A 25,824-nucleotide genomic window follows, 5' to 3' on the forward strand; every position below is an offset into this window, starting at 1 on the left:
ACTATTAACTTCACCTCTTCGCGGTATCACCAGAAGGGCTCCAACGGCTCCGTAGCGATGCCTATCGTCATTTTGTAGTCTACTTCGAGTCATGCGGGTGTTGTTGTTGTAGCTCTTGGGCACCTTTGTATCTGGCCTTGGGTGAGTGTGGGTGTTGGTGTGTTGGGTTGTGGTTAGCAGGGCGAAAGCCTTTTTCGATAAACTCAGAGAAGTAAATGAAGGAGCAAGAGCTTGTGATCATCCAGCCCCAACAAAATAAAAACCTGGGGCAACCTAATAGAACTTAATTATCCCCTCTGGCATCAAGACACCAAAAAGGGTAAGGAGTTGAATGGACCGTTTTGAAGGAAATTATGTTGATACTTGGATTTCATGAAAATTGGATCAACTTGGTAATGCGGTGTGTGTCCACTGATGAGTATCAGGTTCTTTTAACTCTGAAGACAAGTTTGTGGAGAGGCCCTTCTATACAAACCTTCTATTTGCTCATGACTCTTTGATCCTCATGAAAGCTAATTCACAAAATTCTAGTCTTTGAAATTGATTCTAGATTCTTATTGTGTGGCCTCACGACAATTGGTGAGTGGAAAAATCGAGCACCTTCTTTAGCCCAAGTTCAGGAGTGGAGACTCGAGATCAAATTGAGCATTTTTTATATCATGACAGAGGCTCTTAGTGATAGATATTTATAGGCGATTTGGGCTTGTCTGCCACTATGGGTATGACAAATCAAATTTTCTTCAACATCTTGTTGATTGAGTTAATATGAGAACTAATTGACGGAAGTAAAGATAATATCCATTGGAGGGAAGGAAGTTCTCAGATCTGGTGTACAAGCTATTCTCACTTATGCCATGTCAGTCTAAAAAATTCCTAAACAAACTTGTGAAGGAATAATTGTCGCGATGTCACACTATTGGTGGTGAGATGAGGACAATCACAAGAGGATACACGGGATGGATTTGTTGAAGATGTGTGTTCTTAAGAGCCAAGATGTATGGGACTTCGTGATATCTAGTGCTTTAACCTCGCGGTGTTGGCAAAACAAGCGTGGCATCTTCTAGATAATCTGGATTCTTTACGCGCAACAATTTTGAGAGCCAAATATTTTTCTGATGGCTATTTGTTGAATGCAAAGTAAAAACAAGGAATCTTCTTTTACTTGGCAAAGCATTATGGGGAGTGTCGGTGTCAAAACCAGTCGATCTCGGGTAGGGGGTCCTAAACTGTGCGTCTGAAGATCGATGGTAACAGGAGACAAGGGGACACGATGTTTACCCAGGTTCGGGCCCTCTTAATGGAGGTAATACCCTACTTCCTGCTTGATTGACTTTGATGAGTATAGGGGTTACAAGAGTTGATCTACCATGAGATCGTAATGGCTAAACCCTAGATGTCTAGCCTATATGATTTATGATAGCCTCTATGGACTAAACCCTTCGGTTTATATAGACACCGGAGGGGCCTAGGGTTATACAAAGTCGGTTTACAGAGGAAGGAAACTACACATCCGAACGTCAAGCTTGTCATCCACGCAAAGGAGAGTCCCATCCGGACACGGGGGAAGGCCTTCTATCTTGTATCTTCGCGGCCCATCAGTCCGGCCCATGTTACACAGCCCGGACGCCCAAGGACCCCATAATCCAGGACTCCCTTAGTAGCCCCCGAACTTGCCTTCAATGACGACGTAATATTCGGTTCATGTCTTCGGCTTTGCAAGGCGGGTTCTTCATTATAATCCGGACTGATGACAATCTGGTGATAATCTTGACGCCTTTTACGATTCCCCCTGTTGACGCTTCGATTTCCGCACGCCGAGTGAATATGAACGATCCATGCTTTTTTGCAAATAAGTCCTTTACCACGCTCAGATGGCATCTATATAAGGAGATACAGATCACCAAATGGCATCCCACATCGTGCACGAAGAAAATCGCCAAGTCCAGCCGCGAGCAAAGCCTTCCACCATGACCAGCGCCCTAGGCTCTTCTTCACGCCCCCATGGCCCTCAAAAAGGCGATTGGGAAAGCTGCTCGGTATCCCGCGCCCATCTGAATAGACTTCAGACGCAGGGATGTCTTCCTCCTACGGATCTAGTCTCCGTTCGGGCTGGATTAACTTCCCTCAACGGCGAAGCCCTGGCGGAGAATTTCCCCAATCCTACTAAAGAGGAGTGGGTGTGCTTCGTTTCCTTCCTTTTGAGAGGCGTAGGATTTGCTATCCATCCTTTCCTCATAGGTCTCCTGGAGTTTTACGGCCTCCAACTGCACAATCTGACGCCAGGCTCCATCCTGCATATCGCGGGCTTCGTTGCTCTTTGCGAGTTGTTTCTAGGCTGTGAGGCTCATTTTGAGCTATGGCAGAAATTTTTCTGCCTCGTCCCCTGCTCCCAAAAGGGATCCATATTCGAGGTAGGCGGCATCGAAGTATGGCGCATAGCCGGGACAGGTTACCTGTCCGACACTCCAAAGAAGGCATCCGAAGAGTGGCCCTCGGAATGGTTTTATATTGAAGACTCCGTTCTTCCGGACCCAATCCGGCGTGGTCTTCCCGAATTCTCCAGTTCTCCTTTAAAGAAGTGCATCAACTGGCGTCCCTGAAGCCTCGAGGAAGAAGACAGTGCGGAGGTTAAGAGGCTAGTAAGCAAGATCAGAGTACTTGCCCGCTCCGGGCTGTCTATAATTGAGGTAATGGCGATTTCAATAACGCGATGCATTCAGCCGCTCCAATCTAGAGGGCTTCCTATGTGGCATTACAACGGGGAGGACGATGCATCATGCTGTCTACGCAAGGGTCCGGACAATTTTGCCGCTTTGGCCACCATCTTAGCTGGCCTTTACAAAGGGGAGAAGGAAGATTCACTCGCTTGAAATGTCAGGAAGGTTTTTCCATGTATAACCCCATTGACTGGGTGAATTTTTCTTTGATCATTAGCCTCGCTCAATTTCTTTCCTGAGTCATGCTAGCCGAATCTAATCCGGCTATTTTCAACAGGAGTGGAGGAAGGTTGTAAAGGGGGTCCACAGCCCTGCTCCGCAACCAGAGACCATGTTCGAGACAAAAATCCCGGATTTGAAGAAGATCCGGATATATTTGTAGAGCTTAAGGAGGGGGTCTTTTATCAGGCAAGCCATGACGGTACAAAAGTGGCCATTATAGCCGACTACCCCGGCCTTCTTCCCTCCTCCCATGTAAATACCCAGGAGAGATCTCCTCAAAAAGAGTTTTCCCCTTGCGCCTCACCCACCACATTGTCTCATGCTCCGAAGGGGCGGCGCTCGTCTCGCCGAACTGCAACAAAGGCGTCCTCTAAGAGGGCGACGCCCGCACAGGGTGAATCCTTGAAAAGAAAGGCAAACGGTGATACTGTCGGGCCCTCATCTTCATCAAAGAGGTATAGTTTTTAACATGCACTCGGTGGATAGACCAGATTATGACATTTTTCGTTGTGCCATATTTTAGGAGGAGCATAGGCCGGACTGTATCCGGGGACCTTGCTGGCCATGCACCGAACAATCTGGCCCCAGACCCTGCCATAAGGACGAGGGTTGATACGGGCGCACCACCGAATTGTCATCTCCAAGAGGATTCGGATAATGTATCCGTCACCAATTCTGAAGTGGAGAGCGCGATGAATCATCGGCAACGGAAAGAGGCCATGCGCGACCCGAGCTTCACCGAAGAGGCGTTCAACGCCCTCAGCTCTGCGGATGCATATATCCGAGCTGCTCGGGATGGGCTTGCCGGAGCCACTCACCTGCTTTCAAAGGATATGCGGGTAAGAACTCTGTGTAGATTCAATAATCATGTGCCAGTAGCCCCCGATACTTGAAGCAGTTGGCCCAACTGATTTAAGGGTCGTTATATCATCAGGTACTCACGGAAAAAAATAACACATTGTCCAATGAGCTTGAAGAATGTCGGACCAAGCTAAATGTTGTCACCGCCGAACTGGAAAATTTGAAGAAATCCAAGAAGGCACATGATGCTAAGCACAACAATATCCGAAAAATACGATTCTGCGCCAGTAATGATTTTTAAATATGCATTGTTTTGTTTACAGCGGCCGGATCGATAGATCAGTTGGAGGAGAGGCTAAGGGCTGCTCAGGTGGACAAACAACATGCCGAAGGGCAAGAAGCCGCTAGTCAACGTATATTAACACGGACCATTGATGAGAAGAACAAGCTACATGATGCAAACATCAAGCAAGCCAAGCCCAATTTTCGGATGCCTTGAAGGAGAATAGAAATCTGAAAGGCGGCATATTCAGTATGTCTTTTATCCTGACTTTCATATGATCCCCTGATGGAAAGTTTTACGAAATTGTTCCTGTAGGTTTGTTAAGTGGGCGGCCCGAGGGAGAAGTGTCCGGATTTCAAGGCGACTTGCTGCAAGAGCTATCCCAAGTGCACGACCGAGCTCGGAAAGCAATGAGGGACATGGCTAAGGCTTTGTGGCCATCCGATTCTTGTGAAATTATGGAGGAGCTCGTGAATTTATTCAAGGGAGCTCAATGCCGCTTTGAACTATGGAAGGCATCAGCATGTCGAGAAGATGCACGAGAAGCCTGGGCCATGGTGAAAACACGGTATACCGGACTTGATCCGAATCATATGGCCCGGGTCGGACCTCGGGGACCAGACGGACAAGAAATTCCGGTTAGCTTGGTGTATGACCAAGTAAAGACAGCCGCCAAATTTTCACAACAGGACTGTAAACTAGACAGCCTTATAGATGGCATAGATGAAGAGTAGGCGCTTGATTCCATGTAACAATGTACTTTATCACCAAACTTATCTCCGGCCGAACTTGAAAAGATTGTCATGACAGACCTTCCGCTTCAACCTCCGAAACCCAAGGGTTGGAGTGTTTCCGAATACTATACCTGTGGTAAACACCAAGTATGTTCGGAAACCAGGCAATCCGGTCATAGTGCTTGAACAGACGAACTGTATTCGGGGAGCTATGTTATATTACTCTTTAACGTAAGAAACATCTTCCAGGGAGAATAGTTCCATTAAGGGTTCCTCTCCCTGGGCCAGCATGCGTTATTTATGCATGCCTAAGCTATGATGCTAAAAAATCACATGAAGCTTTACATTTTGGGAGTTTATATTGCAACGAAGGCAGTTCATCGTTTGTCTGCCGACCGATTATTCTCTTAAGAACGCTAGCTTTCGGCTTCACTCGTCTGAGGTACATGTCCGGATAACCCGGTTGTAACAATCACAGAGGTGCTCCCTTTATGCCCTAGCCGAACAAGCGGGAACGTAGGGCATAAGCACAGGAGCCAGGCAATCCAGCTTGGCAAAAAATTAAGTCATAGAGGTGCATATAATGGCGAAGAAAGGACGTATATGAGCAAACGACACATATATATGGTGAGCTCTATGCTCAAAATAATAATAGGCTTCTATTGAGAGAAGCCCCAGTTATGGTGGGTTGTGTACATTTAAGGATGTATACCCCTCAAGTGTGCGGCTTACCCGAACACACGCTAGAAATTGTAGGAAAATGAGAAAAAGGAAAAAATGAAAGAGGAGAAAAAGGAACGAACAAAGGTATATGTCCGAACTTAGGCGTAGAATCTTCGGAGCCGAGCAGCGTTCCATGGGTTCGGCTCTAAGCGATTATCCGATGCATTGCGAAGGCGATAGGCTCCTCCAGTGAGAACTTCATCTATAATGAAGGGACCTTTCCATTTTGGTTTGAGTTTGTCCTTTTTCTTCTCTGGGAGGCGTAAAACAAGCTCACCGACGTTATAAGTCTTTGCCCTCACTTCTCTGCTTTGGTATCTTCGAGTTTGTTGTTGATAGAATGCGGAACGAGCTTTTGCGACATCGCGCTCCTCCTCCATGCCATTTAAGTAGTCCTGTCGATCGAGCTCGGCCTCTCTCTCTTCATACATACGCACTCGAGGTGAGTCATGAATAATGTCGCAGGGCAAGACAGCCTCTGCACCGTACACCATTAAGAATGGTGTGTATCCGGTTGTACGGTTGGGCGTGGTCCGTAGCCCCCAGAGTACGGAGTCGAGCTCTTCGACCCAGTGTTTATCTGACTCTTTTAGGAATCGCACTAGTCTGGGTTTGATGCCACTCATTATCAGGCCATTGGCCCGTTCAACTTGACCGTTTGTTTGCGGGTGATATACGGAGGCGTAATCGAGCTTGATACCCAGATTGGCACACCAATTTTTCACCTCATCGGCTGTGAAGTTAGAGTCGTTGTCAGTAATAATGCTATGTGGGACACCATAATGGTGTACAACACCAGAGATAAAATCTATCACCGGTCCGGCTTCAGCCGTTTTTACTAGTTTGGCCTCTATCCATTTAGTGAATATATCCACCACAACCAGTAAATATTTCTTCTTATGGCTTCCCCCTTTAAGGGGTCCAACCATGTCTAGCCCCCAGACCGTGAAAGGCCAGGTAATGGGGATTGTTCTTAGGGCTGTGGGCGGCATATGGCTTTGATTGGCAAAGAGCCGGCATCCGACACAGCATTGTACAAGGGCATGTGCATCTGCTCGGGCCGTGGGCCAGAAGAAACTTGTACGGAAGGTCTTGCTTACGAGGGCCCGAGATGCGGCATGATGGCCGCTGAGGCTAGCATGTATTTCGGCCAAGAGCTGCTGCCCCTCCTCTTTGGAGATACATCTTTGAAGGACTCCAATAGTGCTCTTCTTGTAGAGCTCTCCTTCGTGAACTTTGTAGACTTTGGAGCGTCAAACTGTGCGATGGGCTTCGTTCTGGTCATCAGGGAGTTCCTGCCTATTAAGGTAGGCTAAGAAGGGTTTGGTCCATGGAGCAATAACCGCCATGATTACATGGGCAGAAGGCGTTGGTTCAGTGCCCGAGCCCCCGATGATATCGGAATCGTGTTCGGCCACCGGGGGTGTGATCGGCGCCGGACTGGTATTTCCGCTCTCGTCCTGCCATACCACGGATGGCTTGAAAAGCCTTTCCACAAAGGTGTTAGGCGGGACGGGGCCGCGTTTAGCGCCCATTCGAGCAAGGATGTCCGCTGTCTGATTACTGTCTCGGGCCACATGGTTAAATTCAAGCCTAGGCCGCCATCTTCGGATCTTTTGCATCGAATTCTCCATTGATTTGAGATATCGCGAGGCTCGAATCCCCGCGCACCTCAAGGCATTGTATGCCCATAGAAACGGCCATCCGAAGTCCATGCAGTAGCGCTTCATATTCGGCCGCGTTATTGGAGTCCGTATACATGATTTGTAATACATAATGGACTGTGTCCCCTATAGGGGATGTTAGGATGACACCAGCCCCCAATCCAGCCAACATTTTAGAGTCGTTGAAGTACATCACCCAGTTGGAGTATGTGATGTACTCTTTAGGGAGTTTGGCTTCTGTCCATTCAGCGACGAAGTCAGCCAACACCTGAGATTTAATAGCTCGGCGTGGCTTGTATGTTATGTCAAATGGTAAGAGTTCGATGGCCCATTTGGCGATGCGGCCGGTGGTGTCTCGATTGTTTATAATGTCGTTGAGTGGAACTTCGGAAGCCATCGTAATTGAGCACTCTTGAAAGTAGTGCCGCAGTTTCCGAGATGCCATGAAGACCGCATAGGCTATCTTTTGATAGTGTGGGTATCGGGATTTGCACGGCGTAAGGTCCGCCGATACATAGTATACTGGTTTTTGGAGTGGGAATTTGTGTCCCTCTTCCTCTCGTTCGACGACGAGCACCGTGCTCACCACCTGGTGAGTTGCAGATATGTAGAGCAACATAGGCTCGCCGACGTTTGGTGCGGCAAGGATTGGGTTGCTTGCTAACAAGGTTTTTATTTCTTCCAATCCGGTTGTTGCCGCGTCCGTCCACTCAAAGTGGTCGGTACGTCGGAGCAGGCGATAAAGTGGCAGTGCCTTTTCTCCTAGTCTGGAGATGAAGCAGCTCAATGCTGCCACACACCCCGCTAGTTTTTGGACTTGCTTTAAGTCTGTCGGCGTTGCCAATTGTGACAAGGCTCGGATTTTTGCTGGGTTTGCTTCAATTCCTCTATTGGACATGATGAACCTGAGTAGTTTTCCGGCTGGGACGCCGAAGACACATTTTTCCGGATTGAGTCGGATATCGTATGTCCGGAGGTTGTCAAATGTGAGTCATAGATCGTCCACCAATGATTCGACATGTTTAGTCTTGATGACGACATCATCTACGTAGGCCTCCACCGTCTTGCCAATTTACTTTTCTAGGCATGTTTGAATCATGTGTTGGTAAGTGGCACCGGCGTTTTTTATCCCCAAAGGCGTAGTGTTGAAGCAGAAAGGCCCAGGGGGTAATGAATGTTGTCGCATCTTGGTCGGACTCCTTCATCTTGATTTGATGATATCCGGAGTATGCGTCGAGGAAACACAATGAGTCGTGTCATGCGGTTGCGTCAATGATTTGGTCGATGCGAGGTAGTGGGAAGGGGTCCTTACGGCAAGCCTTATTGAGGTCCTTGAAATCGACACAAAGGCACCAGGATTTGTCCTTCTTTGGTACCATGACCAGGTTTGCCAGCCAATCCGGGTGTTTGATTTCTCTAACGAACCCGGCTTCAAGTAGCTTGGCAAGCTCCTCCCCCACGGCTTGTCGTTTGGGTTCAAAGAATCATCGCAACGTTTGCTTGACTGGTTTGAACCCCTTTATTATGTTGAGGCTGTGTTCGGCCAGTCTACACGGGATTCCTGGCATGTCCGAAGGATGCCAAGCAAAGATGTCCCAATTTTCGCGCAAGAATGCTCACAAAGCAACGTCGACCGCCGGATCCAGCTGTGCTCCTATGGAGGCTGTCTTGTTAGGATCCGTCGAGTGCACTTGAATTTTAACTATTTCGTCTGCTGGTTTGAAAGAGGTGGACTTGGATCTCTTATCGAGGATTACATCGTCCTTGTCCATCGTTGTCCGCAGAGTGGTTAACTCCTCGGCCGCGAGGGCCTCGGATAGGCCTCGAGGGCCAGGGATGCGGTTTTATTTTCGGCACGGAGTGCTATATCCGGATCACTTGTGATGGTGATGATTCCGTTGGGCCCTGGCATTTTGAGCTTCATGTACCCATAGTGGGGTATTGCTTGGAAGTGTGTGAAAGCGTCTCGTCCCAACAAGGTGCGATATCCGCTGTTGAAAGGTGCCATGTGGAAGAGTAACTCTTCGGACATGTAGTCCTCCGGCGTGCCGAATACTACATCAAGTTTAATTTTTCCCGAGCATCGTGCTTCTCGTCTAGGGATGATGCCACGGAAAGTGGTGCCGCTTTGCTCAATGCGGCTTTTGTCCATCTGCATTTTTTGGAGCGTATCTTTGTAGATGAGGTTCAATCCGCTGCCGCCGTCCATGAGCACTTTGGTGAGCCGAAAGCCATCCACTATTGGGTTTAAGACCAAGGCGGCTGGTGCTCGGACTGATCTGGCCCTTGGCTTGTCATCGGCGGCGAAAGTTATCGCCATGTAGTTCGAAGGATTTATCGCGGCTACCTGGTTAACTTCGGCAAGGTTGTGTAATGCCCTTTTGCGCCGGTTGTTGGAAAAAAAGGTCTCGAAGATCGTAAAAACGTTGAGATCGGAGACCTCCACAGAGTGCCTCTCTGGGGTAATGTTGGTGAGGATGGCCTCGCCGCTTTTAGCTACCTGCCGGAGTACCCAACATGCCCGAAGGCTATGTGTTGATTCGGTATTCGGTGTCGTATGTATCTGACGGGGTTTGTCGAGCAGGTCGTCAAGGACAGTTCTACGTCCCATGAAGAGCTTGATTTTTTTTGTCCATGAGATGATGATCAGGTGCCCCGTAAGGGTGCAACCTTTTTGTTCGTCCGGTGGGCTGCTTGAAGGCAGGCGGGTCCCACCAAGCTGTCTGGGCCTTCTAGGCGCTTTCCATTGCGCAGTACTTCTGTATGATGTGTGCCAGATCTGCAAAGTGCAGTATGCGGCGGCGGTTGAGGGCGTTAAGGATTCCCTCGTCCATACAGTTGCGACAGAATACTGAAACCGCGTTGTCATCGCAGCAATCTTTGATCTTGTTTTTAACGAGGAATCTGGCCCAAAAGTGATGGACCATTTCCTCAGGTTGGTGCCATATATACATTAGGTCGCATAGGTCTAGAGGACCTGAATTACTTGGGGAATATTGCTTGTGGTGGGTGGGAGGGTGAAAATCCGAACCCTGATCCACTATTGTATTCGGAGTTTGAAGAATTTGCGAGGTCACTGACCCAGGATCCGGAGTGTCCTGGTGGCCTTTGGGCTCAACGCCCGGTTCTGTGTTCGGAGGACATGAGGTCTCTTCCCGAAGACGGGTATCCGGCCTGCACGACTCGAAAATCCAAACATAGCTCGTTCATAACTTAGGGGGAGAAGTATTCTCAGCTTATTCCTCCACGACCGCTACCAGATGGGTGATCGGCGGGGACCTGATTTCCCTCTTATCGGGTTTAAGCCCAATCCGATCGTAGTCTGTTGCAACTCCCAGGGCGGCGATGCGATCTAGCAGCTCGTTTAAGGATGAGACATCTGCCGGATCCATCCTTTCGGGGTGTTCAAAGCCGATGCGAAGACGATGTTTAGCGATCTCGAGGGCTGGCTTTGGCTTAATGGCCGTGCGGGCGCCTATGGTGAAACCGCCGAGCTGGAGGACCTGTCCCGGAGCTAGGGTCCCTCCAGAGGTAATGTTGTATTTAATGACGAGGTGAGCCATCGATCCCGCCGTCGACGACACAGTGAAACTCTCAATGAAAGCACCAATGTCGGTGTCAAAACCCCCCGATCTCGGGTAGGGGGTCCCGAACTGTGCGTCTGAAGATCGATGGTAACAGGAGACAAGGGGACACGATGTTTACCCAGGTTCGGGCCCTCTTAATGGAGGTAATACCCTACTTCCTACTTGATTGACTTTGATGAGTATAGGGGTTGCAAGAGTTGATCTACCTCGAGATCGTAATGGCTAAACCCTAGATGTCCAGCCTATATGATTTATGATAGCCTCTATGGACTAAACCTTTATATAGACACCGGAGGGGTCTAAGGTTATACAAAGTCGGTTTACAGAGGAAGGAAACTACACATCCGAACGTCAAGCTTGTCATCCACGCAAAGGAGAGTCCCATCCGGACACGGGGGAAGGCCTTCTATCTTGTATCTTCGCGGCCCATCAGTCCGGCCCATGCTACACAGCCCGGACGCCCAAGGACCCCATAATCCAGGACTCCCTCAAGGAGAGTTAATTCTGTTAACATGGTCATAATTTGAGGGTTGTGACAGACATAATATCAATATTTGGGATGATGCTTGGATTCCCAATTGCGTTAATAGAAGATTTATCATACCCATAGGGGGCAAATTCTATCTAGGGTTGAAAGTGCATCTAGAACCTAAATGTTTTTTTGGTGTTGATGGCGGTATGATTAGTGGGACCGATGTTGGTTGTCAAGTTTATCTCACGACATTGGTCTATTGGTGATATATCATGGAGATGCTTGACCCCCATTTTAAAAGGAAAAAGGCATCGGTTATCCGAAGACTAACTTATTGTTGTTGTATTTGAGTCATAAGAAAAATGCACTGTTAAGAGGGATTGAGATGATTTGGTAAGTTCGGGGATCATGCAAAAACATATACACTATCCATCCCCATGCCTAACTCAATGTGTTAAAACCATATCCAAAATAGATTGATGATGCCCCCTAGAGGTCTAGGGAAATCTCTTTGGATACCGTAGATCCCTGGCCCTTCGAGCCCACGGGCCCTCAGGGTCCCCCTCCCTTGAGTGGTTATCCCTCTGGATAGGTCAGCTCCCGAGGTCTCTGACCCCGGGTATCCCAGGTTGAGGAATTTCTCTTGGGTGGCCCCGGGTCCCTGAGGCTCTTTAGCCCGGGTCCTCTGGGTCCACTGGGAGGGCAATGATCAATTTGGGGTAGGTGTATAAATACACACTCTTCTTCCACCTCCAACCCTAATCATCCATTTGAGCTTCCTCCACCATTACCAAAACCTAAAAGCTCAATTGATCTTCATCCCTCCACTCATACTCCACCAAATTTTGAGAATTGAAACATAATCACCCGGTCTATGCTTCCACCAAACCAATTTGTGATCCACATATGTGTACATCACCAAAATTGTTACTCTGAGAGACTTGGGACTCCTAGGCGGTAGGAGCATATCCTAGAATATTCCTTGCATGTGGTGTGCTCCAGGATAGTTTGTAAAGGTTATGTGGCCGCCTTCAAGACCAACCTCGAGTGATTTGAGGCTCATTTGTTGGGGTGACTAAAAGGAGACTAGGGTAAGCCACTTAGTGGCGTTTGGGAGATTTGGCTCTCACACATCTCCAACAGAGATTAGCACTCCATCAAGAGCATGAACTGCGGGATACATCCACGTCTCCAATTTCTGTGGTCAATCCATTTCTACACCTTCACTTGTTTTGCTTGGTTGGGTAGGCCTTTGCTTATTAATGATGTAATTATTCTATCAACTTAAGAAAGTGGATTTTTTCTGTCAAAAAAGGGAAACGAAGTTATGCTAGCACATAGCCCCTAATACTCCTCGTCGTACATCATCTTCATCATGAGTCGAAGACGAAAATCTTCATTTTCATCTTCCTCAAGTAGATCTAGAAAGTCTTCAAGTTCACTTACTTCTTCCATGGAGTGATAGGGGATGTATTCCCCATTCTTGTGGTTCTCATCGAAGCTCATCTTTGCCTTTTATTTATTTAGCATGATCCTTGTGTTAGCTCACATGGATGGCCTTGCACATGCCAAATAAGCCTTTGAGAGCACTCAAGATTTGTTTCCGCTCATCTTCCTAGTTATAAGCATGTGGGATGTCAACTTGATGAGATTGAAGCTTCTTCTTGGATGAAGTAGCGGTGTCCACAGTCGGTTCCATGGCGATCTGCAACAAGGTGTGCTTGATGGACGGTAAGCACTACCAATGGCGAGTGTGGTTGGTCCAATAAGGAAAGGTTGGGACTAATTACATTTGATTTGGTCTTCATTCTACACCTTATGGAAAAGATTGTGAAGACCATAGATGTCATGTGTGTCAAACTCCAACATAAAACTTTGGGTATTGTAAGTGCATTGGATTGTGTTTCTAACACAAAGGTGTTGCTTAGTAAATCGAGGGAAGATGGGTGGGAATGTTTTATAGAAGAGCTCAAATTCTTTTGTATTAGACATGAGATTCATGTCAAAGGTATGGATCAATAATATGCATCTTTTCCTATCTCCGTACGTTTATATACTAGACCATGATGCCGCGCGTTGTTGCGCCCGTCAATTTTGGCGATAGAACGGTAAGGTTCTAAAAATATATGAAATAGTTGAAATCTATAAAATGTATGGAGGTATATGGGGTGAAAGTTCAGTTTTCAAGATTTTTATTAGCAATTGAGATGGTGAATATTGGCAGGAATGGGAACCACAGCAAGCATTTCAATCGTGTCCCTATGATTTGTCTTTAGAAGAAAAAAGTTTTCATTACGGGAGCTTCAAAAATGAGCAGATAGAAGGGTTTAGAAGAATTGATACATTGATGTTACCAAAAGTCAATCCTAAAAAATTGTGTATTGGTACAGCAGCATAGAACTTATGGGTAGCTTGAATGCAAGACATAGCCAGATATTTATAAGCAAGCCAGAAGAAGCTGCGGTTGTACTAAAAGAGTGTACTTGAGTCTCTTCTCACATAGGTTCTGAAGCAATATCCACATGCATAGAAGGACTTCTCACTGAACAAGACAACGCCCGAAGCAATATCCACATGCATAGAAGGACTTCTTTTCAGCAGGCTTCGAGGGACATAGCCGTCGTAATTGCAAAATACAAGTACACAACGCCCTTTTTTTCTCAAAAGAGAACACAACGCCATTCTAGGCCGATTTTTCTCAAAAGAGAACACACCGCCATTCAGAGGCCAAAGATAGATCAACCGAGGCTACTGCAGGAAATCGACCTATCTCAAACTCCGACACTGAACACTGATTTTGCAGCAACATATCTTTTTGCAGTTCTCCTCCCGGCCAATCATCCATGTGATGGCCCTGTTAAACTGAACATAATTACAAACCCTCAAAAAGAGATCAAGGAACAAAATCGGATCCTCACAGATCGGACCTCGGAATCAAATCTTAGAAGGAGAACAGCGTGGCGGAGGAGCAGAGATTGAATACCTGTGGATTTTGGCTGGATGCCTGGTTGTGACGGGAGCGAGGCCATTACTGACTGAATACATCATAGCCCTGCCTCGCTTCGATTAACCAGCCATGCCTCGCTTCGCCCCACGTGGACCGATCTTGTTGAATGTTTTTCCTCTCCCGATCTGATCGATTGAATCGTATCGAAGGCCATCTGCTTGATGATGACCAGTCTCAAAGATGATCTTGAATCAAATGACCAAACCATGATGAACGCCACCTGTAGAAAATAGATTTCCTAAAATCTTAAAAGTGCACGCGCACTGTTTCGCGACACCGAGCGGCCGCGCTACGCGACAGCGGACAGCGACCTCACACGCTCGGTCCATCTCTCCACTAAAAGAAAAAAGGAAAATCTTATCCACTCCCGAGCAGCACGACCTTCTTCCTCCACTAACCACCGCCGCTGTGCACCCCGCCTCCTCCGGTCCTCCCTCGCGCGCCTCCTGACAACGCCAACTCGCCGTCGCGATTGCCCATCGCCACCCCAGCAGGCCTCGCGTCTTTCCCTCCAGGGCGCCACCATGAGCCGCCGCAGGAAGCAATCCCCAACCTCCGGCGCCGCCGCGACTCATCTTCTGCGATGGGCACACGCCGCTCCGCGGCTGCGCACAGCTGTGAATCCTCGCACTTAGCCGTGAGGGCTCCATCGCCTACTCAAGTGCCCATCACATGCAGGTAGTATTCCCCTTCCTTCTCTCCACTGATTTATCCCCCCCCCCCTCCAAGCAACCTCTGATATCTCTCTCTCTCTCTCTCTCTCTCTCTCTCTTCTCTCTCTCTCTCTCTTCGAGAGGATTCAGCCGTGAACTTGTTTGGATTTACAGGAATGAATATTGTTGGATCTAAATCTGGTTAATACTCTGTCATTTTCCTACTTCATAAATTTACTTTGGAAAGTTCATATATTTAGTAGTCTGGACACGGGAAATTTAATTGCAATGTTGATTCAACTTGGGTTTTCTATGGCAGCTGGAGTAGAAAATACAAATTTGTAGTGTAACAACTATAGTCTAATCTGCCGGATATTGATGGGAGCAATCAGATTTTTGATGTCTGTGCAGTTCATCTACATGTTATTGACAATTTTTATTCAGACATCTAATTCACCTCCACTTATGCTTGTCTAGTCTGCTACCTTACCCAAATAATACTAGTACTGAAATATTAACAACATTTTCATTCTCACATATTGTTAACTCAACCTCTTCTAGGTATTTTTTCAGGAAATGCAGTCAAATTCATGTACAGATGCATCACTTTTGTGATCCTACTAGTCAATCTCCGGTATGATGCTTGGAACGTTGATGATTGGAGTGTTGATCTATACAGGAGTTTCGGCATCTTTCTCAAGGAGCTACGTCGACTAGGATGAGTGGTGGGTTTGTACGGCGGTTAGGATTATAGTGGTGGGTTTGAGTTGGATTTTCACGGTGAGCTGTTCAGATTTTGTCACTACTGGTATGGTTCATGATCCTTATTTGATCCATCTATTCTTGCCTAGACTGCAATTGTCTCGTTAAACATGATACTCTCTGTAGAGCTTCATTACATTATTGACCTCTTTTTCTCGTAAATGCATCCGTGTGGTTTCTTTGTTTTCTCATAAGTCGCATGCATATAAGTAACCAGTTGGCTAGTTTGTTGTAATAGTTGCACATGAACGCAAATGTAATTGGATGACACATATACATGTCTCAGTTGGCTAGCCAACTTATGAAGTTGCACAGTGAAGGCTAACCAGTTGCACAGTCGATGGTATTCTTCTGCAGCAGCCGCTGAGGTAACATAAAATTCCACCAGGGATACTTTTTACTCCACATACAGGCAACCAAGTGTATTAATTTTCATACATAGTTGCAGAAGGACTAATTAAGCATTGGCATGCTGAACTTTCTCAGTTGCTCAACGTTGCCATCTTCAAGTTTTTTAGAATTGTCCCAAGAGTATGTAATGATTTGGCATCCTCTGGCTTTCTAGTTGCAGAATAGTATCTAATTAGTTGGCAACCTCAGTAATTCTAGTTGCACAACAATATACAACTGGTTGACATCCTCAGCTTCTCTAGTTGCACAAGAACTCAGATTAGTCCCATCTAAAAAAATTGAGGAGGCCCAACAGTATCTAACGACTTGGCACCCTCAGGTTTTCTAGTTGCAGAAGAGTATTTATTTAGTTGGCACCCTCAGCAATTCTAGTTGGACAACAGTATCCAAGTAGTTGACATCCTCAGCCTCTCTAGTTGCACAAGAATTCAGATTAATCCCATCTTAAAAATTTTGAGGGATTGCCCAACAGTATCTAATAACTTGGCACCCTCAGGTTTTCTAGTTGCAGAAGAGTATCTATTTAGTTGGCACCCTCTACAATTCTAGTTGGACAACATTATCCAAATAGTTGACATCTTCAGCCTCTCTAGTTGCACAAGAATTCAGATTAATCCCATCTTAATGTTAGGATTAATCTTGATTATGTATTTGCATTGTATTTTCGTTTAGCATGTAGTCTAGTGTAGGTTGATGTTTGTCCCGTGAAGCTTCAGCTCAGCATGCAGAGGAGGCGAGATGTTGGGCTGCCGTGCGATACGGCGAGCACGGCGAGATGCCGATGGCAGCGTGAGGCTGCAGTGCTACGCGAGGCAGCATGGCCGTGTGATGCGGCAAGCGCGTGAGAGGCTGGAGCGTGACGGGCTGCATGAAGAGGTTGAACCGGGCGATCCGGCAAGTCATTATCAGCTGTATACATGCTAGTTTGGTTGGGTCTATGGCCGTTCATGAGGCTGCCTAAGTACTGGCTGTGCATGTAGTTCTGCATGTTGAGGGGGTTAGATGCATAGTCGTTAGGATCCTGCAGAGATGCCTGGAGTAGGATAAGGCCAGTTAGTGAGTGTGGTAGTGCATGCATGGATTAGTTTGTTAGTGGCCGAGCGTGGCGGCCTGTTAGTTCGTGCGTGACTTAGTGGCCCGGCCAGGTTGTGCGTGAGGGCCAACAGTCTATGTATATATATGTCACACTGAGCAATGAGAAAATAGAGGCCGCGAGGGCTCAAGAGAAAAGATGTAGCACTTGTGGTTGCCAAGAAAGAGTACCTCTCGGCAAAGTTAGTTGTTTTTCTTCCTTGTTATACATGCGTGTGTGTGTGTGCAGTTTCACCATGTGTGTGTGTGTTCTTGAGAGAAACCATAGAAGAGAAGAAGAGAGGAACCCAAAGAGAGTTGTGGGAGGCAGCTCGAGGTAGAAGAAAAGCGGCGCTGCCAGAGGCGGCGCCAACACTTAAAAAATCTGAGGATTGCCCAATAGTATCTAATGACTGGCACCCTCAGGCTTTCTAGTTGCAGAAGAGTATCTATTTAGTTGGCACCCTCTGCAATTCTAGTTGGACAACATTATCCAAGTAGTTGACATCCTCAGCCTCTCTAGTTGCACAAAAATATCTCATTAGTTGGCATCATCAGCATTTCTAGTCGCACAAGAATATCTCATTAGTTATCATCACTAGTATTTCTAGTTGCAGAACAAACGGGATATCAAGTTGCCATCCTCAACTTTTTAATCTAGTTTTCCAGAGAACAAAAATTTGTATGTAATGATAACTAATCACCTCTGCCTTTTTTGCAAACCCCAAGATATTGTTCAAGGAAATGGGAGTAATGAAGCAGATAATGTTGAACGACAGTCACAAGCTGGCTACCTGATGGAGACTGCCTGGTACGCCTCTCTCCTCCCTCTTCTTTACCACTTCCGTTCTTGCGTTCATTGCTTTGCCATGATAGCTCTGTTTTGGATCCAGGCTAGGACCCTTTCTTTCGTTGAGAAGAAGAAGAAGGAGCCCTGTGGAGAAGGAAGTGTGGGCGAGGGGTGCGTGGAGGCTTCGGGAGTTAGTGGGCTATCATGTGATACCGATTGGCCTTTGTTTTCTGATTCTTCACGGATTCTAGGGGTCGGAACGAAGTTTTCTTTATGGGAACAGTGGGGACAAAAAGTTACCTTTTCCGTCCGGCCGCTCGCGAGCGCTAACAGGCCAACGGCCGCTAGCCAGACGCGTCCAATAGATTTTGGAGTGACATTAGCACCTTAAAACGGACCTACAACCGTAGCAAATTTTTGCTATAGAGTGATAATGCTAGTAGTATGGAGGGGAGCCGCTGAGGAGCAGAGGGGACGGCAGGTGGCCGCAACCAAGTGGAGAACCATGGCCACTGCGAAGCTTTTGCAGAAGGATGAAAGGGCAAAGAGCCGGGAGACGACGCATTTTATATGTAAACTACCAACCTGTAACTGAACTCCACTTTCAGCTGCCGTTTCCAAATTTCATTAATGGCACATAGGAACGGCGATGAACTCCAATCGCCGCCGATACCTCTTCCGACGCTAAACCTCCTGCAAACCACATCGCTACAGGGCTAAACGGGTGCATAGCAAGGAGTCGATCGAGACATATACAAGATACTCAAAGGCCAATAGGCCCAATTTAATAGCATACCGGAGCAGCGGCCAGCCCATGTAGCATTTTCTGTTGTGAAACGAAAGCCCAGGTGGGATTGGAAAGAGATTCAACGGCCAGAAATGCATAAAGCTCCAAATCCAATGGACGAAAACGCTGATGGCTGAGGAGGCTGGAACAGTGCGCGGTTATAATACAACTAAATATCACAATGTAGAGATTTAGTCACCTACTCACTTATAGACTTACTCATTACTTTCGAAATAATGGAACATATTCTTTTTTTACATATACATTGCAAGTTTGGGTGTGTGATAAAAGCTCGCAATAATCATGACAATACCACATTTATCCATCATTACAAAGTAGAGGTATTTAATGTTGCAGTGGATTAATCAGTCATAGAGTTGAATGACCGATTTAGTTCTCTAGTAACCGAACTTCTAATATTTGTTCATTCTTGGATCCAAGACATGGCACCTTAGAAAGTCAAAGATATGCAGGCTAGTGAAACAATTCTCCTGCTGATTTTTCCAGTCAAAAAGGAGATCAGTTGGAGTGTAAGCTACCACATTTCCATCTTGATACACTCAACCATCCAGAGATAAAAATATGTACACCACTTGCTGATTTGACAAAAATGATAGGTAAGGCTGGAAAATCTGCAGATTATCCAATGGTTGATAGGTTATTACGATTAGTGATAACTCTTCCGATGCCAACTGGAACAACGGAGCTGGCCTTCCCTATTATGGAACTTGTCAAGACACATCTTTGAACTAAAACGGGAGACAATTTTCTTCACCATTGCATGGCAGTCTACATTGAGAAGGAACTAGCAACCAAGTTTATGTCTGAAAATTTATCGAGACATTTGATCTTGAGATATGTAATTTTCATTTGTATTGCAGAACAATGAGCGTACTTTGATGATTTAGACCTTGCAATATCTACTATGCAATGTCTACTCCAATCTCTTGCTCAGTCCTTGCGGCTATAATCTGGAAATACAGCAAAAGGATGCACATGTGTTCGTATCATCATTCTCTGCAGCTAGAAGGAAGAATCGGGACGGATCTTTCATTCCTGGTCGATTTATGATAAGATGTCGATCTATGGCAAGATATGAGTGCATTGACAATCGTTTGCGATGATTATTCCGTGACAGAGACACAGTTGAACCACCAAGCAGCTGCCTAATTCGACAGGGCCTACACCATTAAGTAGTAGAGCTTTCTTTGACTGGTGACTTTTCCCATATCCAGTCCAAGGAGCGGATGACGTTAATTAGGTCTTCGACGGCAACAGTGCACTAATAAGCTACTGACATGAAGACATACCAAGTTCATCTGCTCTTGGAGCCTCGTCTGCTCGGTTTGGTCCCTGCACCTGAACCGTCCACTCGTCGATCAGATGCCCATCGACGGTTTTTAGAGACAACTCCAACGCACAACCTCAAACAGACGTCTGTTTTGTCCGCTTTTTGTCCGTTTGAAGGTTAGGGCCGCGTCCGCCCGGATTTGTGAATGCGTCGGCCGTGCCTCCAACGCGCGGTCCCATCTCGTCAGCTCTGCATGCAAATATGAAAACAACAAAAAGATGTAGCTAAATGGCAGCGGCCATAGTTCAAGCCAGCGGTCGGCACATAAGCCAGCCTTCAAAATGAATGGCCATAGTCCACGGCCGAGGTCTCACCTGCCGTCACGGGACGAACATCTCCTTATGCAGGTTCGCGAACCAATCCTTCCTCTCCGGTGACATGTTGTTCTTGTCGACGCTCATGATCGCGAGTGCCACCTCTTTTGCTTTGGTGTCGGCATTGGTGGCCTCGATCTCGAGCTTCTTGAGTTGTGCGGCCTCCTCGATGTCAAGCTTCCTCCTCTTCGCGGGCTCCTCCATGTCAAGCTTCTTCGTTTGGAGCTCTAGGTATATCTTCATTTGCTCCTCCTCTCCTCCCTCACTTTTTTTTGGCTCATCATGCTTTCCAAAGTTCCTTGCAAGGCTATGGAAGACGCACCATGCTTCTCGTTGGCCTTCGAGCTTGTCTTGCCCCTCGGCCTCTTGAGCAAGTCTCCCTCATCAGCCACGGCCACCTTCCCTCCTTTCTTCTTACGGGCGGCATATTGGTCTTTGAACTTGGGGCAATCTTTGATGAGCGACCAACAATGCGTGAGAGTAAACGGCTTGTTCTTGTGCCGAGCCTTGAAGGCTTCCAAAGATTGGAAGGCCTACACAATGAAAGATGTGGCCGCAATTGTAACATGGAAGGACACAAGATGCATGAAACATATAAATGGCATGCTAAGAAGAATGGACACAAGATGAAAAAACGAGAGGTTCATATCAAGTCACTAAGGCCTAGGCCATTCACGGGACGGGCTTCGACGCTCTCAAGCACGGTACAATATTGTTGCATTCTTGTTGAATGAACCCCCATCTCTTTTGAATTGAGTTGATGCCGCGCGTGCTCGCAAATTAGTAGGGGGCAAACTTCCTTCGCTCATGAAAGTTCTTGTGAACTCTTGTCCAAAAGACGGATCCTTTTTGCTCGGCACCTTTCATGGGATCTTGGCTTATCTCCATCCAACTCTCGCAAATCAAAATGTCCTCCTCTTTGGTTGTATGATCCCGTGTGAATGCTTTGCCTCTTCTTTCGTGTTTCGGCCCTTTGGGTGAGCTCATCGATAAACACCAATGGCCTCTGTGGAAATGTCGACGTCTTCTTCTTCATCTTCATAATACAAGTCATCATCTTCATGCCACGAGTTGCCATGGTCGTCCTCTTCTTCATCATGGCCGGCGAATTGAGTGTCACCGTAGTGGCCGCAGCCGTCCTGGCTTTGGGTCGCGTCGGGATCGAAAGCTTGGCCTTGGCCGTCGATGTGGAAGGCCTCACCACGGCCCTCGAAGATGACATTCTCCATGAACGCTGCGTAGTCAGGGTCGTCGACTATCGGCGTTGGCAGTGGCATTTCATCGAACAGCCAGCAGGCACCGGCCATGTTAGCTGAAGGGATCGACCGGGGCTGCTTTCTTTGCGTCCCATCGGACGGCTGGCCAGCGTCGATGTAGCCCGGTGTGACGTTGAGGTCGATGATGCCCGCGCATGTGGTCGGAGCGACCGCGCTGCAGTCTGGCGACGTGGAGAACCGTGCCTGCCCATGGCCATGCAGCGACAGCACGCGATCCCCTTGTTGGAAATATGCCCTAGAGGCAATAATAAATGGTTATTATTATATTTCTTTGTTCATGATAATTGTCTATTGTTCATGCTATAATTGTGTTATCCGGAAATCGTAATACATGTGTGAATACATAGACCACAACGTGTCCCTAGTAAGCCTCTAGTTGACTAGCTCGTTGATCAACAGATAGTCATGGTTTCCTGACTATGAACATTGGATGTCATTGATAACAGGATCACATCATTAGGAGAATGATGTGATGGAAAAGACCCAATCCTAAGCATAGCTCAAAGATCGTGTAGTTCGTTTGCTAGAGCTTTTCCAATGTCAAGTATCTTTTCCTTAGACCATGAGATCGTGCAACTCCCGGATACCGTAGGAGTGCTTTGGGTGTGCCAAACGTCACAACGTAACTGGGTGACTATAAAGGTACACTACGGGTATCTCCGAAAGTGTCTGTTGAGTTGGCACGGATCGAGACTGGGATTTGTCACTCCGTATGACGGAGAGGTATCTCTGGGCCCACTCGGTAATGCATCATCATAATGAGCTCAATGTGACTAAGGAGTTAGTCACGGGATCATGCATTGCGGTACGAGTAAAGAGACTTGCCGGTAACGAGATTGAACAAGGTATTGGGATACCGACGATCGAATCTCGGGCAAGTAACATACCGATTGACAAAGGGAATTGTATACGGGATTGATTGAATCCTCGACATCGTGGTTCATCCGATGAGATCATCGTGGAACATGTGGGAGCCAACATGGGTATCCAGATCCCGCTGTTGGTTATTGACCGAAGAGGCGTCTCGGTCATGTCTGCATGTCTCCCGAACCCGTAGGGTCTACACACTTAAGGTTCGGTGACGCTAGGGTTGTAGAGATATGAGTATGCGGAAACCCGAAAGTTGTTCGGAGTCCCGGATGAGATCCCGGACGTCACGAGGAGTTCCGGAATGGTCCGTAGGTGAAGAATTATATATGGGAAGTCCAGTTTCGGCCACCGGGAAAGTTTTGGGGGTTATCGGTATTGTACCGGGACCACCGGAAGGGTCCCAGGGGTCCACCGGGTGGGGCCACCTATCCCGGAGGGCCCCATGGGCTGAAGTGGGAAGGGAACCAGCCCTTAGTGGGCTGGGGTGCCCCCCCATGGGCCTCCCCCCTGCGCCTAGGGTTGGAAACCCTAGGGTGGGGGGCGCCCCACTTGACTTGGGGGGGGGGGGAAGTTTCCCCCCCTTGGCCGCCCCCCCCCCCCCATAGATGGGTTCTTGGCCGGCGCCCCCCCCCCCCCTCCCAGGGGGCCTATATAAAGGGGGGAAGGGAGGGCAGCAATACTACAGCCTTTGGCGCCTCCCTCCTCCCCTGCAACACCTCTCCCTCTCGCAGAAGCTTGGCGAAGCCCTGCCGAGATCCCGCTAGATCCACCACCACGCCGTCGTGCTGCTGGATCTCCATCAACCTCTCCTTCCCCCTTGCTGGATCAAGAAGGAGGAGACGTCGCTGCTCCGTACGTGTGTTGAACGCGGAGGTGCCGTCCATCCGGCACTCGGTCATCGGTGATTTGGATCACGGCGAGTACGACTCCATCAACCCCGTTCATTGGAACGCTTCCGCTCGCGATCTACAAGGGTATGTAGATGCACTCCTTTCCCCTCGTTGCTAGTATACTCCATAGATAGATCTTAGTGATGCGTAGGAAATCTTAAAATTCTGCTACGATCACCAACAGTGGCATCATGAGCCAGGCCTATGCGTAGTTACTATGCAAGAGTAGAACACAAAGCAGTTGTGGGCGTAGATGTTGCAAATTCTTCTTGCCGCTACTAGTCTTATCTTGTTTCGGCGGTATTGGGGGATGAAGCGGCCCGGACCGACCTTACACGTACGCTTACGCGAGACAGGTTCCACCGACTGACATGCACTAGTTGCATAAGGTGGCTAGCGGGTGTCTGTCTCTCACACTTTAGTCGGAACGGATTCGATGAAAAGGGTCCTTATGAAGGGTAAATAGAAATTGGCATATCACGTTGTGGTTTTACGTAGGTAAGAAACGTTCTTGCTAGAAACCTATACAAGCCACGTAAAAACTTGCAACAACAATTAGAGGACGTCTAACTTGTTTTTGCAGCATGTGCTATGTGATGTGATATGGCCAGAAGATGTGATGAATGATATATGTGATGTATGAGATTGATCATATTCTTGTAATAGGAATCACGACTTGCATGTCGATGAGTATGACAACCGGCAGGAGCCATAGGAGTTGTCTTTATTTTTTGTATGACCTGCGTGTCATTGAATAACACCATGTAAATTACTTTACTTTGTTGCTAAACGCGTTAGCCATAGAAGTAGAAGTAATCGTTGGCGTGACAACTTCATGAAGACACAATGATGGAGATCATGATGATGGAGATCATGGTGTCATGCCGGTGACGAAGATGATCATGGTGCCCCGAAGATGGAGATCAAAGGAGCAAAATGATATTGGCCATATCATGTCACTATTTGATTGCATGTGATGTTTATCATGTTTTGCATCTTATTTGCTTAGAACGACGGTAGTAAGTAAGATGATCCCTTATAATAATTTCAAGAAAGTGTTCCCCCTAACTGTGCACCGTTGCGAAGGTTCGTTGTTTCGAAGCACCACGTGATGATCGGGTGTGATAGATTCTAACGTTCGCATACAACGGGTGTTGACGAGCCTAGCATGTACAGACATGGCCTCGGAACACACGCAATACACTTAGGTTGACTTGACGAGCCTAGCATGTACAGACATGGCCTCGGAACACGGAGGACCGAAAGGTCGAGCATGAGTCGTATAGAAGATATGATCAACATGGAGATGCTCACCGATCTTGACTAGTCCGTCTCACGTGATGATCGGACAGGGCCTAGTTAACTCGGATCATGTTTCACTTAGATGACTAGAGGGATGTCTATCTGAGTGGGAGTTCATTGAATAATTTGATTAGATGAACTTAATTATCATGAACTTAGTCTAAAATCTTTACAATATGTCTTGTAGATCAAATGTCCCACGTTGTCCTCAACTTCAATGCGTTCCTAGAGAAAACCAAGCTGAAAGATGATGGCGGCAACTATACGGACTGGGTCCGGAACCTGAGGATCATCATCATAGCTGCCAAGAAAGATTATGTCCTAGAAGCACCGCTAGGTGAAGCACCAATCCCAGAGAACCAAGACGTTATGAACGCTTGGCAATCACGTGCTGATGATTACTCCCTCGTTCAGTGCGGCATGCTTTACAGCTTAGAACCGGGTCTCCAAAAGCATTTTGAGAAACATTGAGCATATGAGATGTTCGAAGAGCTGAAAATGGTTTTCCAAGCTCATGCCCGGGTCGAGAGATATGAAGTCTCCGACAAGTTCTTCAGCTGTAAAATGGAGGAAAATAGTTCTGTTAGTGAGCACATACTCAGAATGTCTGGGTTGCATAACCGCTTGTCTCAGCTGGGAGTTAATCTCCCGGATGACGCGGTCATTGATAGAATCCTTCAGTCGCTTCCACCGAGCTACAAGAGCTTCGTGATGAACTTCAATATGCAAGGGATGGAAAAGACCATTCCTGAGGTATATTCAATGCTGAAATCAGCGGAGGGGGAGATCAGAAAAGAACATCAAGTGTTGATGGTGAATAAAACCACTAAGTTCAAGAAGGGCAAGGGTAAGAAGAACTTCAAGAAAGACGGCAAGGGAGTTGCTGCGCCCGGTAAGCCAATTGTCGGGAAGAAGTCAAAGAATGGACCCAAGCCTGAGACTGAGTGCTTTTATTGCAAGGGAAGTGGTCACTGGAAGCGGAACTGCCCCAAATACTTAGCGGACAAGAAGGCCGGCAACACCAAAGGTATATGTGATATACATGTAATTGATGTGTACCTTACCAGTACTCGTAGTAGCTCCTGGGTATTTGATACCGGTGCGGTTGCTCATATTTGTAACTCAAAACAGGAACT

The 25,824-nt window shown here is 47.3% G+C and overlaps 2 long non-coding RNA genes across 5 annotated transcripts; one reads left to right on the forward strand and one right to left on the reverse strand.

The window, feature by feature from the left end:
* Positions 1–13,639: 13,639 nt before the first annotated feature.
* LOC120965079 (uncharacterized) lies at positions 13,640–18,030 on the reverse strand. The gene is made up of 3 exons (XR_005757239.3): positions 17,902–18,030; positions 14,187–14,430; positions 13,640–14,065 (listed from the first exon to the last, which is right to left on the reverse strand). It is a non-coding gene; the product is annotated as an uncharacterized lncRNA (long non-coding RNA).
* Positions 14,438–18,203, forward strand: LOC109767910 (uncharacterized). 4 transcript variants are annotated; one of them, XR_006664165.2, is made up of 4 exons: positions 14,438–14,888; positions 15,437–15,455; positions 15,543–17,918; positions 18,001–18,203. It is a non-coding gene; the product is annotated as an uncharacterized lncRNA (long non-coding RNA). The 4 variants fall into 4 exon arrangements; XR_005757238.3 differs by having other exon boundaries at positions 15,425–17,918; XR_005757237.3 differs by having other exon boundaries at positions 15,437–17,918.
* The last annotated feature ends 7,621 nt before the right edge of the window (positions 18,204–25,824 follow it).

This window comes from Aegilops tauschii, chromosome 5 (genome assembly GCF_002575655.3).
Source record: "Aegilops tauschii subsp. strangulata cultivar AL8/78 chromosome 5, Aet v6.0, whole genome shotgun sequence".
Taxonomy (NCBI): domain Eukaryota; kingdom Viridiplantae; phylum Streptophyta; class Magnoliopsida; order Poales; family Poaceae; genus Aegilops; species Aegilops tauschii.